The following is a 16011-nucleotide window of genomic DNA, read 5'->3' on the forward strand; positions in this document are numbered from 1 at the left end:
TAAGCCCTTTCTTCAGCTCCTTCCTGGCTAACTTGTATCCCTCTAGAGCCTTTTCCGATCCTTGTTTCCTAAACCTTATATAAGCATCTTTCTTCCTCTTCACTAGTCATTCGACCTCTCTTGAGAACCAAGGCTTCCTCAATCAACCGCATCTTCCCTGCCTGCTAGGGACAAACATATCGAGCACATGCAGTATGCATTCCTTAAACAATCTCCACATTTCTATAGTGCTCTTCCCTGACAGCATCTGTTCCCATTTTACGTTACCCAGTTCTTGCCTAACAGAATTATAATTACCCTTCCCCCAGTTATAAACCTTACCCTGCTGTATGTACCTATCCTTTTCCATGACTATTGTAAAAGTAACAGAGTTATGATTGCTACCGCCAAAATGCTCTCCTACCAACAGGTCTAACACTTGGCCCGATTCATTGCCAAGCACCAAATCCAAAGTGGCCTCTCCTCGTGTTGGTCAATCTACATACTGTGTCAGGAATCCTTCCTGAACGCACTGGACAAAATCCGCTCCATCTAAACTATTACAACTAAAAAGTTTCCAATCAATATTTGGAAAGTTGAAGTCATCCAGACTACAACCCTGTGACTTCTGCACCTTTCCAGTATCTGCCTCCCAATCCGCTCCTCCACTTCTCTGCAACTATTAGGGGGTCTGTAAAAATCCCCAACAAAGTGACTGCTCCTTTCTTGTTCCTGACCTCAACCCAAACTGACTCTGTAGACATATCATTCTCAAACTGCCTTTCAGTAGCTGCTATACTAGCCCTGACTAGCAATGCCACTCCCCCGCCTCTTTTACCACCCTCCCTATTTCTTTTAAAGCATCTAAATCCTGGAACTTCCAACAACCATTCCTGTCCCTGAGTTACCCAAGTTTCTGTAATGGCCACTACATCGTAGTTCCAAGTACTGACCCATGCTCTAAGTTCATCCGCCTTATTTCTGATACTTCTAGCATTGAAGTATACACACTTCAAACCATCCTTGTGTCCACAATTACGCTCCATCGACTGCATTTTTTTTTTATTAACAACCTCACTCCCTGTTGTGTCTGCTGGAAGGCTGAATACCTCATCCTCTGAATTACAAATCCAGCTCCCCACCCCCCGTCAATCTAGTTTAAACTATCCCATATAGCTTGAGCAAACCTCCCTCCCAGGATATTTGTGCCCTTCCGGTTCAGGTGCAACCCATCCTTACTGTACAGGTCCCACCTTCCCCAGAATGTGCTCCAATTGTCCACATAATGGAAGTCCTCGCCCCTACACCAGCCCTGTAGCCACGTGTTTAGCTGCACTCTCTCCCTATTTCTTACCTCGTTATCACGTGGCACTGGTAGTAATCCGGAGATAACTACCCTGTTTGTCCAGGACTTCAGCTTCCAACCTAACTCCCTGTACTCGTTTTTCACATTCTCTGTCCTTTTTCTACCTATGTCATTGGTACTGATGTGTACCATGGCTGCTGGTTGCTCACCCTCCCCCTTAAGGATCTTGAAGACACGATCCAAGACATCATGGACCCTGGCACCCGGGAGGCAACATACCATCCGTTCATCTCGTTTGCGTTCACAGAACCGCCTGTCTGTGCCTCTAACTACTGAATCCCCCACTACAACTGCTCTCCTATTCTCCCCCCTTCCCTTCTGAGCTACAGAGCCAGACCCTGTGCCAGAGACCCAGTCCCTGTGGCTTACCCCTGGTAGGTAACCCCACCCAACAGTATCCAAAACAGTATACTTACTGTTGAGGGGAACGACCACAGGGGAACCCTGCACTGACTGTTTCCTTCCCTTCCCTTTCCTTACTGTCACCCAACTGCCTTCGTTCTTAGGGGTAACTATGTCCCTGTAGCTCGTTTCTATCACCACCTCAGCCTCCCGAATGATCCTGTGTTCATCCAGCTCCAGATCCAGTTCCCTAATATGGTCTTTGAGGAGCTGGAGCTGGATGCACTTCCCACAGGTGAAGTCAGCAGAGTCACTGCTGTTGACTCTTACCTCCCACAGCCTGCAGGAGGAACACTGCACTGCCCTGACTGCCATCCCCTCTAAATTTAAACTTCCCCGAAAGATTTGTAAAATGTAGAGAATAATTTGCTTACCCTTTTATTCTTAGGTTAGAGGAGGTGGAAGGGTGGGAGACACCACTCTTGTACTCTCGCTGCCGGTCTCCTCCTCCTCCGCCGCCAAAAATGAAGGTCCCGAAGCACTAACTGTAAGTTATTTATACTCACTGCTTACCTTTCCAGCAGTGCCCTCGCGCTCTCTCCCAACTCAGAGGAAGTCGTTGTGATTATTGACCCTCCACACAGAGTCTTTCTTTTTTAGTTAGAGGAGGAGGGTAGGTGGGAGACACTACACATGTAGTGTTTCGGGTTTAGCCACTGCCAGAATATATGATTTTACCTTCCCAGCAATCCCCTCGCGCCGTCTCCCAACTCCCGCCACTGAACAAATGGAGGCCGCAGACTCACGAGGTAAGTCTTTTAAAATGAAAAACTCACCTTCCCAGCAATCCCCTCACGCTCTCTCCTGACTCACGCCACTGAACAAATGTCACTGCAGCTTTGAAGCAATGAGAAGATTCCATGGGCCAATTAACTAAAATAATCATAAAAAAGGGAAAAAGAAAATCGATAGAGCTATACCTATTCCACTAAAGGTATATGCTACAAATGATCAGGTGTCCTTGAGATGATTTCGTGTAATTCTGACCTCTTTGCTTGGTGAGCAATGGTTGTCTTTGGGAATGATAAGAATGTGGGAACACTAGATCAATTCCCTGTTCGAAGTATTTAAGTTACCGGGCAGGCTTAAAGAATTAGAACTCTTTAGAGAGGTATAGATTTAGGGCGATTAGTTCAAGACTTTTATGCTAATAAAAGGAATAGATTGTGTTCGTGTTGATGCTTTGTTCCAATTAAGTAGGTTAGGGAGGACCAGGGAGTCATAATTTCAAGTTGCAGAACATCAGAGTAAATAAGATGTCAGGAGGTATTTCTTCTCAAAATTAGTGAACCAATGGGACATGCTGCCACCTTGTATGGTGAACACTAATTTACTAAATTCCTTCAAATGAGAGTTGGCCCAATTTCTGGTTGGAGCAGAAAGGATGTTGTGCAAAAGACAGGTACAGTATGAAGTTATCAGGGTTAGGGTGATCACCTTGGACTAGTTTTGACCACTCAATTTAGGCCAAAGAGGAACTACCCAGATTTCTCCTACAAATTGGCTTGGATCACTAATATTTTTTAATAGCTGCTAGAGCATTGCAAAATATTAGCTGTAGAGAGGACTTCATGGATCATGGTGCATGAGGCACCAAGTTTGTTTGGGCAGGCTTGACAGAACAAAAATTTTCTCCAGTTTGTCATTGTTCTTATTTAACAAAGATGGAAGATTCCTGAAATTACTCAGACCCCTGCTTGGTAGATGTGCGTTCTCTGCTATACCTTGACATTGACCCTGTCATAAAGTTGGGATTCATTTGCACGTTTGGCTCAGGCAGAGTGTGACACTATCACAACAGTAGATGGTCCAGAGCATTACAGCACAATATAATTCCAAGGTGAAAACCCAAGAACCAATTGGATGGATTGCAGCCCCATCATGTTAGAACTAGCAGTGTGCATGAGTCACCTGAGTCTTAAGGAACACCTCCAGCTAGCTTGGATTTGTTATCACCAGCAGGTAGTATTCCCGTACCACACAGGCATTGCAAGAAAATTTAAGGATCAAAGTTAACGATTAAAATTAGCAACAGACTAATAATTGTTGCTAATTTCTGGCATAATGCAACAACACAATTTAGGTTGTGGAAAGATACACCCTTTCTCAACTTGCTATGTTTTTAAATGTAAAATCAATAGTTCCTATTTGAAAGTTTAGTTGACATTATTCAATTTAAAAGCAGCATGAAATACTTTATTTTCTCAAAGAACTCAAGTTTTCCACTGAAGAATGAAAGGAAGTGTATAATCAAAAATAAATAAGAACTACTAAAGTGTGTGTAATCCCTACAATATGTCATGCTTGAAATGTAACTCTCCTATACACATAAATATTTATTTATTTGGTATGTACAAAGGCATAGACCAAGCAATAGCTTTGTCAGTAGATGGGTAGAGTTCTGAGAGCTCATTTTCAAGTTTAGTCATTAGATACTGATGGGGAAGCAGTGGCAATGTCACTGGACCAGTAAACCCAAGTTAGTGTTCTGGAGACATGGGTTCATAATCCCAATGTATGCAAATACTGACATTTGAAACCATATAAAAGGCTCATCTCATGTAGGTAATACACTGTTTCTTGTTGCAAAACCCATCTGATTCAGCAATGTCCTTTAATGAAGAAAACTGCTGTCCTAACTTGGTCTGGCCTATATATGACTCCAGATCCAAAGCAATGTGGTTGACTCTTAATTGCCCTCTAGGCAATAAATGCTGGGCCAGTCAGTGATGCCCATATTCTTTGAATGAATTTTAAAAAAAGCCTGCTCAACAATATAAGTCACTTGTTTGGGCCTGTTCACTGCTGCTGTGGGAGATTAAAGTCAGGTAGAGAAGAGGTTAGATGAACAATGAAAGAGTGTTATCTCCTGCAAAAACGGATATATTACAATTGTCTCTATTTCACTTAAACATTTTTTTATTCTGAGTGAATTGATGAAATCTATATCTTAAGCATTGGCTTGACTGACTCATTGATGCTTGGAATACAGCCTCAGGGTGAGCATCTTCCTTTCAACACAAACCAAGTGCTGCAGATACTAGCGATCTAACTGAAAATTCTGAAAACATGCAACAGGTCAGCCAGCATCTGTGGAGAGAAAACAGAGTTAACATTTTAGCTCCAGTGACCCTTATTTGGACTCTACTTCTAAAGTAGGATCATTTGTCCTGAAACGTTAACTCTGTTTTCTCTCCACAGATGCTGCCAGATCTCTGAATTGCTCCAGCAATTTCTGTTTTAGTTTCAGAATTCCAGCATCCACAGCTCTTTTTTTAGTTCTTCTTTTCACGGCTGAGCTGGTTGAGTCTCAACTTCACTTTCCTGTCTACCTTCCTAATGAACTTAAAATGTGATGGAATTTTATCCTTTTCACAATTAGGTGTTGCAGTGGGCATGTTAAATGGCGACAAACACATCGCCCTTACTGTTGAGATAACTCAACCAATCACACGTGAGCAGCTTTACTAGATTATCACAGAACTTGAAACTGGCGTCCTGCATTGTCAGAGGTAGCTAGCCAATCAGAAGCAGGAGGTTCCTAAAGACTGCCAGTTGAGGCCTACTCCCTGATGAATCCAGAGGCTAGAAGTGATTTTTATCTTCTTATCACAGGATAAGAGTTACGTGTAGAGGGATGTCAGGGGGTTAGAGGCAAAGACAGGCACTGGCTTTCAGATGCTGTGAAAGCCACCACTTTACCTTCCATCTGTGTTTCTGATTGTCTCCAAAATTGGGGCAAATGGAGGCTCTCTCCCAACTTGTTAGGCCTACGACTTTGGTTTCTTACTTGGAAACTAGCAACTTTTCTCATCAGGTAGGAAGGTAGATAATTAGAGAGGAGGTGAGAAGCCCTTAACATTAAGTGGCCTTTAATTGACTACTTAAGGACCATCTTATTAAGAAGTTAATTACTGAGGTGGTGAGAAGGCAGAGAATATCTTGCCAGGACTAACCTATCCAATTATTTCGCTTATTGCCACCTCCAGGAAGAGGAAAATTCCACCCTTTTTTAATTTTCAAAGATGACCAGCTGGGTGTCTTCCAGAATTTTCATGGTCTCATTATTTAAGAAAGGATGTATATCAGAAATGAATCAGTTTAGAAGGGGTTCATTGGACTAATATTGGGGATAGGGATGTAGATTATCTTATGAGGGAAAGTTGGCCTAGCTGGGCCTATATCCATTGGAGTTTAGAAGAATGACAGGTGATCTTATTAAAACATATATGATTCTGAGGGAACATTACAGGGTGAATGCTGATAAGATGTTTCCCCTTGTGGGAGAAACTAGAACAAGGCGTTACAGTGTAAAATTAAGGAGTCTTCCATTCAAGATGGAGATGAGGATTTTTTCTTCGAGAGGGTCCTGAGCCTTTGGAACTCCTTTCCACAATGTCAGTGGGGGCAGGATTGTTGAATATTTTTAACGCAGAGGTTGATAGATTCTTGACAAATAAGGAAGTCAGTGGTTATCATGTGTGGACTGAAGTGGGAATGTGGAGCTTAGGCCACAGTCACATCAGCCATGGACTTATAGAATGGCAGAGAAGGCTCAAGGGGACAAATAGCCTGTTCAACCCTTGTAGTTTCTATGTTTGTATTACGAAGCTCTGATCAACAGGGCAGGATGTGCTACAAGCCTTGGCCTGCACCCGGCCTCTGACTGTGGGCTGAATCCAGCCACTTCTTCAATTCATTTGACATCCAGCCTGTATCATAGACATCACTGGAACAGCAAGGTCGGCTTAACTTAATGGTCAAAAAAATTCCTCTTATACTGTTACATTCTATAAAAGGCAAATCAACAACTTACCATTGGTCCCTTCACAATATTATAAAGTCTATTTGTCCAGGACTTACCGTTGAAGGACATAAAACATGAAATGGTAATAATCTTGTAAATATTTTTAATGGCCCAAGAACTATTGGAACTGTACTTGAAAAACAAAAGAATAGAAATTCTTATCCCATAATTTATAAAAAAAAGTGTGAAAAACAATTCTAGAACTGATAGACCAGTTAGTCTTTAATTGGGAAGATACTCAAGAGACTTATATTAGATGATACAGATGCTTATCTAATGAGTACTGATACCATCTGCAGTTGAGATATATTCAGAAGCAATTCGGCATGGCTCATTAATCTTCTAAAATTTGAGCAGCTGAATTATTGGACGAGGGTGTAATTTCCTTTGGTTTCCAGAAAGCATTTAATAATATCTCACATCTGAGATATCTGAAAATGCTTGAGGCTCATGGAATTAATCAGTTCAGAAAAAAGAAGACATGACGAAACAATGACTCTGGATTCTAAGCAATAAGAAGTGATTTGCAGATCTGAATTCTGCTGGTTAAACAGACATAATGTCAAAGATCTGGCAGCATCTGTGAAGGAAAAAACAGAGTTAATGTTTCAGGTCCGGTGACCCTTCCTCAGAACCTGGCCCCGAAAAATTAACTCTGTTTTTTCCTTCACAGATGCTGCCAAACCTGCTGAGCTTTTCCAGCAACTTTGCTTTTGTTCCTGATTTACAGCATCCGCAGTTCTTTCGGTTTTTATAATGTCAAAGATGTTTTAGTAGCTTTGCACTCATCAGGACAGTTGGAAGAATGTTAAATTTCGAAAACAATTTGTACTGCATGAGAAAAGGGTACTGACTGATTGGTAGTTAAACTGTTTGGTTAAAATGTAGCCATGGAGAATGCACCAATTGTCCTTCATCTTTTTGCTAAATTATAAAAAGGTATTAAGCCTGGAATGATTTCTTATTTCTGCAGAGGACAGATATGAAAATATATTTCTAAATTCATTTATGTGATGTGGGCTTTTAAGTCTTGGCCAGCATCTATTGCCCATCCCTAGTTGCCCATGAGAAGATGGTGATAAGCTACCTTCTTGAACTGCTACAGTCATTGGGAGTTAAAAACATTCAGGGTGCTGTAAGGGGGCAAGTTTCAGAATTTTGACACCGAACAAACGGTGATATTATTTCAGGTCAAGATGGCGAGCAGCTTGGAGTGGATCTTGTAGATGGCGATGTTCCCATGTATCTGCATATGTGTAGCTTCTAGCATGCATAACCAAACCACATTATGAGTTTAGCTAATAAACTTGGTGATTAGTGTAATTCTCAGCACAATAAAGATTGTTCTGCAAGTGCTGACATTTGGCTTTCTTGTATCAGTTCCGAAAGCAAGAGATATGCCTGTTATGTAAAAACAGGTAATTGAGGTAATTACACTGAAAGTGCAGTGGGAAGCAGGCATGTAGTTTATAATTAAGAATACACAACATTACTCCATTCAGCTTGGAGAAAGTAAGTTGGTTGCTGGTATTTTTCCCCAACTCCATCTACACTATTTCCCTTGCTGGTTTTACATTTTTACCAAATTTTTTTCTTCATAATTATACAATAAGATTCCAGAAGTTGAGGAACTTCATCGAAGACTGAGGTTGACAAGAATAAATCCAAGGACAAGGACCTTCAGTTATGAGGTTAGATTGAAGAAGTTGGGATTGTGCTCGTTGGGCAGAAGGCTAAGAACAGATCTGATAGAAGTTTTCAAAATCATGAGCAGGTTGAATAGATAGGGAGAAATTGTTCACATTCATAAAAGAAACAAGAATTAGAGGGCATAACTTTAAAGTGATCTGCAAAAGAAGGAGGGTGAAGAAAAACATCTTCACTCAGTGAGAGTGTGGATTGCTTGCCTGGAAGTATGTTGGAGGCAGATTCAATTGAGACATGAAGACATTGGATGATTATTTGGATAAAAATGACATGTAAGGATATGGGGGGAAAGCAGCAGATTGGCACTAGATAATCAATTAACGAGATAGTGCAGGTACAATGAGCCGAATGGCTTCCCTCTAGCCCTAACATTTGTGATCCTTTGAAGACCGTGTAATAGATTTTCTGGACTGTAATCTATAGGGAAGAGTGGAATGGAATTCACAACTAACATGAACATAGAAAAATTGTAGATCATCTTATTTGTGTAATCTGTCTCATGATATGACTAAGCCTCAACACTCCACAATGGCAAGTTTTTTTTGGGTGGAGTTAAGCAAAGGAAAAACTGTAGCCCACTCCAGGAGAGATAAATAAAGGAAATTAGTGCCAATCCCAGAAGTCAATCAAAGCAAAGCAATCTGAGATCATTAAAAAAAAAATCCAATTCTCCACCTACCAGGGTCAACTCTAGACAATCCCAATGAGCAAAGTCCAGAATATCAGCTCTGGATACTGGCTTGACATTTTATGGGAGTACTTCTGTCCAATGGATGTGGGCTTCTCCCATCACAGAATGTCGGTGAGATTCTTACGCCTTGGTTGCAGCTTTTCCCCCAAGGTACTTCAAAGTCAGAAACAAAGTCACGACCAGATATTACCTGAAACAGATACAAAGAATACAGGAAATAGTTGCCAGGCCAGGGAGCAAACACAGCAAATGCTGCAGAAACTCTGGCAGCATCTGTAAAGAGAAACGGAGTTAACATTTCAAATCAGATATGACTCTTCCTCAGATCATTTCTTTTTCAGAAGGCCAAAAAGCATTTATGAAGAGAGAAAGTGAGTTAATGTTAATATGACGAAAAGGTTGTTGACCTGAAAGATTAACTCTGTTTCTCTTTCCACAGATGCTTCCTGACCTAATTTAGGACTAATTGGAAAACTTTTTCATAGAGGCAGCACGGGCTTGTTGAGTTGAGTGACTTTCTACTTTGCAGCAGGTTTCTGTGAATCTAAATGAAGCAAATTAAAGCAAACTGCTACAGATGCTGTAAATGTGATATAAATGCAGAAAGTGCCGTGAAAGTTCAGCAGGTCTGGCAGCAGCTGTGGAAAGAAAAACAGAGTTAACAGTTGAAGAGCAATGTTTTAATTCCATCTCAGCTCTGTTTTTCTCTCCAGATCTTCTGGGTTTCTCTAGCACTTTCTAGTTTTGCATTAAATGATCAAATATTTATGTAAAGCAAAAAAGATAGTGCTGGGAAAATTCTGCTTTCTTGCAACCAGTAGCAAAAAGAGTCTGAATTTTTATGGCACAGAAAGAAGCCTTTTGACCAATCATGTCCATCAAGCATCTATGTATTTTAATCTATTTCCAGTTCTTGGTCTGTAGCCTTGTATACTACGATGTTTCAACTGTTCATCCAAATTGTCCTTATATGTCTTGAGGGTTCCTGCCTCTACCATTCTTTCAGGCAGTGAGTTCCATATGATCACCACTCTCTAGGTTAAAAAAATGCTTCCTCAAATCCCCTCTATCTCTCCTGCATCTTACCTTAAAATTGTGCCCCTGGTTATCAGTCCTTCTACAAGCAAGAAACATTTCTCTCTATCTACGCCCCTCATAACTTTGTACACCTCAATCAGATCCCTCCCCCAGCTTTCTTTGCTCGAAACAAAACATCAGCCTATCCATTCTCTCTTCATGCTGAATTGTTCCATTCCAAATAGTATCTTGGAGTGATTCAAAAGAAGCTTCCGAGACTGTGGGCCCTGACAACATTACAGCAATATTACTGAAGACTTAACCTCCAGAACTTACTGCACTCCTAGCCAAGCTGTTCTAATACAGCTACAACACTGGCATCTACCTGACAATGTGGAAAATTGCCTAGGTACATCCTGTTCACACAAAGCAAGACAAATCCAATATGGCCACTCAGCTCCTGACCTCGTTGCAGGCTTGGTTCAAAATAGACAAAAGAGTTGTATTCCAGAGGTGAGGTGAGAGTGACAGTCTCTGACAGTAAGGCTGCATTAGACTAAACGTAGCATCAAGGATCCCTAGCAAAACAGAAATCAATGGGAATCAAGGGACAAACTCTGCACTGATTGGAATCACAACTGCCATACAGGAAGATGGTTATGAGTATTGGAAGTCAGTCATCTCAGCTTCAGGAGATCTCTGTAGTAGGGGCAGCATGGTGGCTCAGTGGTTAGCACTGCTGCCTCACAGCGCCAGGAACTGGGGTTTGATTCTGCCCTTGAGCGACTATCTGGGTTGAGCTTGCACATTCACCCTGTGTCTGCATTGGTTTCTTGTGGGTGCTCCAATTTCCTCACACTGTCCAAAGAGGTGCAGGTTAGGTGGACTGGCCATGGGAAATGCAGGGATATGTTGGAAGTCTGGGTGGGATGCTGTTCAGAGCGTTGGTATGTACTTAGTGGGCCAAATGGCCTGCTTCTGCACATAGGGATTCTATGAGTTCCTCAGGGTAGTGTCCTTGGCCCAAACATCATCATCAGCTGCTCATCAATGATCTTCTCTCCATCATAAGGTCAGAAGGGGGGATGTTTGCCAATGATTGCACAAAGTTCAGCACCATTCGTGACTTCTCAGATATTGGAGGATTCAATCTTCAAATGCAACAAGATCTGGACAAAATCCAGGCTTCAGCTGACAAGTGGCAAGTAAAATCCAAACCACACAAGTGCCAGGCAATGACCATCTCCAATAAGAGACAATGTAACCACTGTCTCTTGACATTCAATGGCATTACCATCACTAAATCCACCACTATCAATAAACTTAGCAGGTCTGGCAACATCTGTGGAGAGAAAGCAGAGTTAACATTTCGATAGGGTTAATGACCCTTCATCATTTCAGACCTGGGTGTCCAATATTTATTGCCTGTCCTTAGATGCCCTTGAGAAAGTGGTGGTAATCTGCCTTCTTGAAACCTCTGGAGTCTGTAGTGATGGTAACAAAGTCAGCCAGCTGGACCTCATCAGAGTACGAGTCCCTGATTGGGGCTGTTAATCTGGTCCCATTATGAAGCCCTGGCTGACAGATGAGAACAGAAATGTCAAGACATCCCATTCACTTTGAGAGCTGACTCTGAGGAAGCTGGATCAGTGTCAAGGGCTTGTCACATGTGAATAAAGGGTGAATTGGTGACAGGATACCGGCTTTTGTGGGGTTATTTCAGAGTCCACATGCTGTAGGTTGACCCATAATACTCTTAGGGAGGGAGTTCCATTAAGGTAGACAAGTCCCCAGGGCCATATGGGATCTATCCCAGGTTTCTGCGAAGGGCAAAGGAGGAAATAGCTGGGGCATTAGCATCTTCACATCCTCTTTCATCACAGGTGAGTTTCCACAGGACTGGAGATTATCCAATGTTGTTTCCTTGTTTAAGAAAGGAAGCAGGGATAATCCAGGAAATCATAGGCCAGTGAGCCTGACGTCTGTGGTGAGGATGCTCTTGGAGAGGTTACAGAGGGACAAGATATATGCACATTTCGAATTAAATGGCCTAGTTAATGACAAGCAGCATAATTTTGAATAGGATAGGTCCTGTCTCACTAACCTGATTGTATTTTTTGAAGAGGTGACAAAGATAATTAATGAGGGAAGGGCTGTGAATGTAATTTATATGGACTTTAGTAAGGCATTTGATAAAATCCCACATGGCGGATTGATACAAAAACTAAAATCACGTGGGATTCAGGGTGGGCTGGCTGGACGGATACATAACTGGCTTGGTCATAGAAGACAGAGGCTAGCGGTGGAAGGGTGTGAGAGGCTAGTGGTGGAGACCAGTAATTACTAGTGTTCCACAGCGATCAGTCTTATGTCCTCTGTTGTTCGTATTTTATATAAATGATCCGGAGGAAAATATGGGTGGTCTGATTAGTAAGTTTGCAGATTACACAAAAATTGCTGGAGTTGCTGATTGTGTCGACGGTTGTGAAAGGATACAACAGGATATAGATAGATTGGCAACTTGGGCACAGAAATGGCAGAAGGAATTTAATCCAGACAAATGCAAGGTGATATATTTTGGAGGATCAAATTTAGGTGTGAATTATACTGTAAATGGCAGAATCCTTAGGAAATTAACATACAGATGGATCTGGGCACTCATGTCCACAGTTCCCCAGAAGTGGCAACACAGTTGGCCAAGGTGATTAAGAAGGCACTTGGCATGTTTGCCTTCATCGGTCAGGGCATGAAGTACAAGAGTTGGCAAACCATGTTGCAGCTATATAAAAACCTTGTTAGACGGTATTTGGAATATTGTGTGCAGTTTTGCTTGCCACACTACTAGAAGGACGTGAAAACTTTGGAGAGAATGCAGAGAAGATTCAGCAGGATGTTGCCTGGTCTAGAGGGCATTGGCTATGAGGAAAGGTTAACAAGACTAGGATTGTTTCCACTGGAAAGGCAGCAGCTGAGAGAAGACCTGATAGAAGTCTACAAAATTATGATATAGATAGAGAGGATAATCAGAGGCTTTTTCTGAGGGTTTAAGTTTCAATTAAGCACAGGTTCAATGTGGGAGGGGTAATGTTTAAGGAAGATGTGCGAGTGAAGTTTTTCATGAAGTGTGGCAGGAGACTGGAGGGTGGTGAAAGGCACCTTGGCAACATTTAAGAGGCATCTGGATGATTACATGAACAGAGAAGGAACAAAGGCATACGGAATGAGTAAGGGCAGAAGATTTGTTTTTTAGTTATTAGCGCATGATGGCCGAAGGGCCTGTTCCTGTGCTGTACTTCTCCTTTGTTCTTTTGATTGTGACCCTGTTGCGTTTCTCCGGCAACTTGTTTTTGCTACCTAGAACATTGGCTGGTCTCTGGGTTAACAGTCTAGCAATATTACCTGCTGAGTTTCTCCAGATTTTTCTGTGTTGTTTGAAACGAAAACCCTTGGGGCGGGTTCACGGAAAATAAGAAGTAAACGGGTTTTTCCTATTAGAAGGAATTGTTTTGTTTGACGCGTGGGTCGATTTATTCATTGATGAAGTATGAAAGATGGTAGGGACTAACGGTGCGGATGGGGAAAGGTGAGTGTGGTGTCGGTCTTCGACGATGAGTCGCGAAAAATAAAATGGCGCCCGGCGGCCACGCGCGGCTAACGGCCGTCCGTTGAATTCGGAAGGCGGGAAAGCGGGGCCATTTGCGGCAAGTCGCCAATCACAAGGGCGTATTGGGAGAGGCCCCGCTCCCCCCACCTACGTCAAGGACGGACCGAGCAGGGCGAACTACCCTCCCCTCAACCTCGCAGAGTCACGAGAGCGGTTAACCGCGGATTTTTTTCCATTTGCCAGTTGGCATCAAACCGCCTTCTGTAATCCTTCCAGGACCATTAGCTTCTGGTGGACCATTGAAATTGGACAGGGAGGGTTAGCTGGGCATCCACTGCAGGCAACAGTTGCTACACCACACCCCCTCTCCTATAGCTGACAGAACAAACCTGCCAAAACCCCACAACCAGTTTCAAATCCTCCAGCAGTTGTACAAAATAGAAAAAAAAAACACAATGAACATACTAAAACTTCACCGCCCGGTAGGTATCTTTATTTCATTTTGGCAGCATATAACAAACAGAAAAGTTTTTCTTCACGTGTTTTAAGAAAGCCTTTGGAGTCAAATTGAAGTCAACAAGCTTTTTAAACCAAAACTTGTTTGTTTTGTTTGAGGTTGAGAACTGTTGTGTGATTTTCTCTGGTTTTTCACGCCATCTTTGGTTTCAGTTGGGTTTGGTTCCTTACCAGCACCCCTGTTCAATGCCATTGTCAAGGATGTAAGCTAATGGCTACCCTAACACTTCTAATCCTCCAATGGGTAAAGCCAGTAAAAAGAAAACAGTCATACTTGGAAATGAGCATTCTGTTCGTACTGGACCTCTATTTTGAGACAGTCAGAGATAAGGCATTTCAGTATGTAGCATTTGTAAGTGCTTACTGAATTTTTATTGCAGGCTGGCATGGTCAGTTTGGAAGTGTTGGCAGTATCAACGTACCTTGCTTATGACTAGTTACATGCACAGCAAGATCCCACCCCTAAAACAATATCTGCATCAAGCTTGTTTTGATAGCATGAAACTGTTTCCACTAGCAGGAAAAGGCACAGATGTAAAGTAAATTGCAGAAGAACCTGAAGGAAATGAGTCCAATTTTATACTGCGGTTGTTATGATTTGGAATGTGCTGCCTGAATGGATGGTGGCAGATACTGTGGTAACAAGGTGTAGAGCTGGATGAACAAAGAAGGCCAAACACCATCAGAGGAGCAGGAAAGCTAACGTTTCGGGGCGAGACCCTTCTTCAGAAAAAAACTGTTCCAGAAGGGAATTGTATTAATATTTGAAAAGAGAAACATTTGCTTTGGGAAATTTGGTATATGGAGGATGAGCAGGGAGAATTGGATTAATTATATAGTTAGTTATTCAGTGAGCCACTTCATTATGGTTCCTCAATTAATTAGTTGGTCTGTTTTTTTGGAAAATTGATTGAGGGGGGAAATATCTACCTGTAGCATATTTGGGATTGAAAGAGAGTCTTTTCATTTTGTGCTTTTAAAAATTGTGGCAAGCATCATAAATAACTTTTTTGACAAACCAGTAATTGAAATGGTTATAGCCGAATAGGAGCCAAGGGGTTGTGTATGGATGCGGCTGAGGGACGACAAGATGTTGATTGATCTATGGATTAATGACCAGTTGTCAATTCCAAAGGCGTTTTGCCTGCCAGTAGCTATATGATTAGTCGTGAGGTACCTGAACAACGAGGGGCTGGGAACTAGATATGGTAGTGTTTTGATTTCCATCAGCTCAGAAGCTGTCTCTCTATTCTCTGTAGTCAAAACTGAAGAAACCTTGTAATCTGTGAATTTTAATTGATAAATCAAAGTCATTTGCAAGTGAACCAGTCATCCTGTGCCTCTTGCAAACCAGTGGAAGCATTCGGAAAAGAGTAGCTAGGAAGACACATCTGGATCAGCAAGAACAAACTCAACAGAATTTGTGGACAAAGACTAATGTTTTGCCCCTGCGTCGATGTATACATTTTTCTGTCTGTGTTTGTGTAAAGGGAAATTTCTAAGGGGATTAGAGTTTTCATTAGTAGTGTTATATGCCGATAGTGTATGATTGTTTATCTACAGCTAGAATCTAACTATTTGTAGTAAATACTTGCGAAGTTCAAAAATCTATCAACCTGGGTCTGAAAATGAAAAAATTGAGGAAATTTGTGAATTTGTTTTAAAATCTTTAACTTTTGTGATGAATTTGTGTAAAACAGAGCTTGATTTCCAATATGATACCCCAGTGAATCATGACAGAATGTTAAGAGCAAGTGTTATTCAAATGTGGGGTGAGATAGTAGGAACTGCAGATGCTGGTGAATCCGAGACAACAAGGTGCAGGGCTGGATGAACACAGCAGGCCAAGCAGCATCATAGGAGCAGAGAGGCTGACGTTTCGGGCCTAGACCCTTCATCAGAAAAGACCTTTTCTGATGAAG

General features: G+C 41.9%; 1 long non-coding RNA gene across 1 annotated transcript in view; it reads left to right on the plus strand.

Moving 5' to 3' along the window:
- Positions 1 to 13786: 13786 nt before the first annotated feature.
- The window catches only part of LOC125483576, a 22165-nt gene continuing 19940 nt past the window's right edge, over positions 13787 to 16011 (plus strand). The window contains exon 1 of the long non-coding RNA XR_007262529.1: positions 13787 to 14055. This is a non-coding gene — a long non-coding RNA (uncharacterized LOC125483576). The remainder of the gene's footprint in view (positions 14056 to 16011) is intronic.

The sequence above is a fragment of the Rhincodon typus genome, chromosome 7, assembly GCF_021869965.1.
Source record: "Rhincodon typus isolate 14 chromosome 7, sRhiTyp1.1, whole genome shotgun sequence".
Classification (NCBI taxonomy): Eukaryota; Metazoa; Chordata; class Chondrichthyes; order Orectolobiformes; family Rhincodontidae; genus Rhincodon; species Rhincodon typus.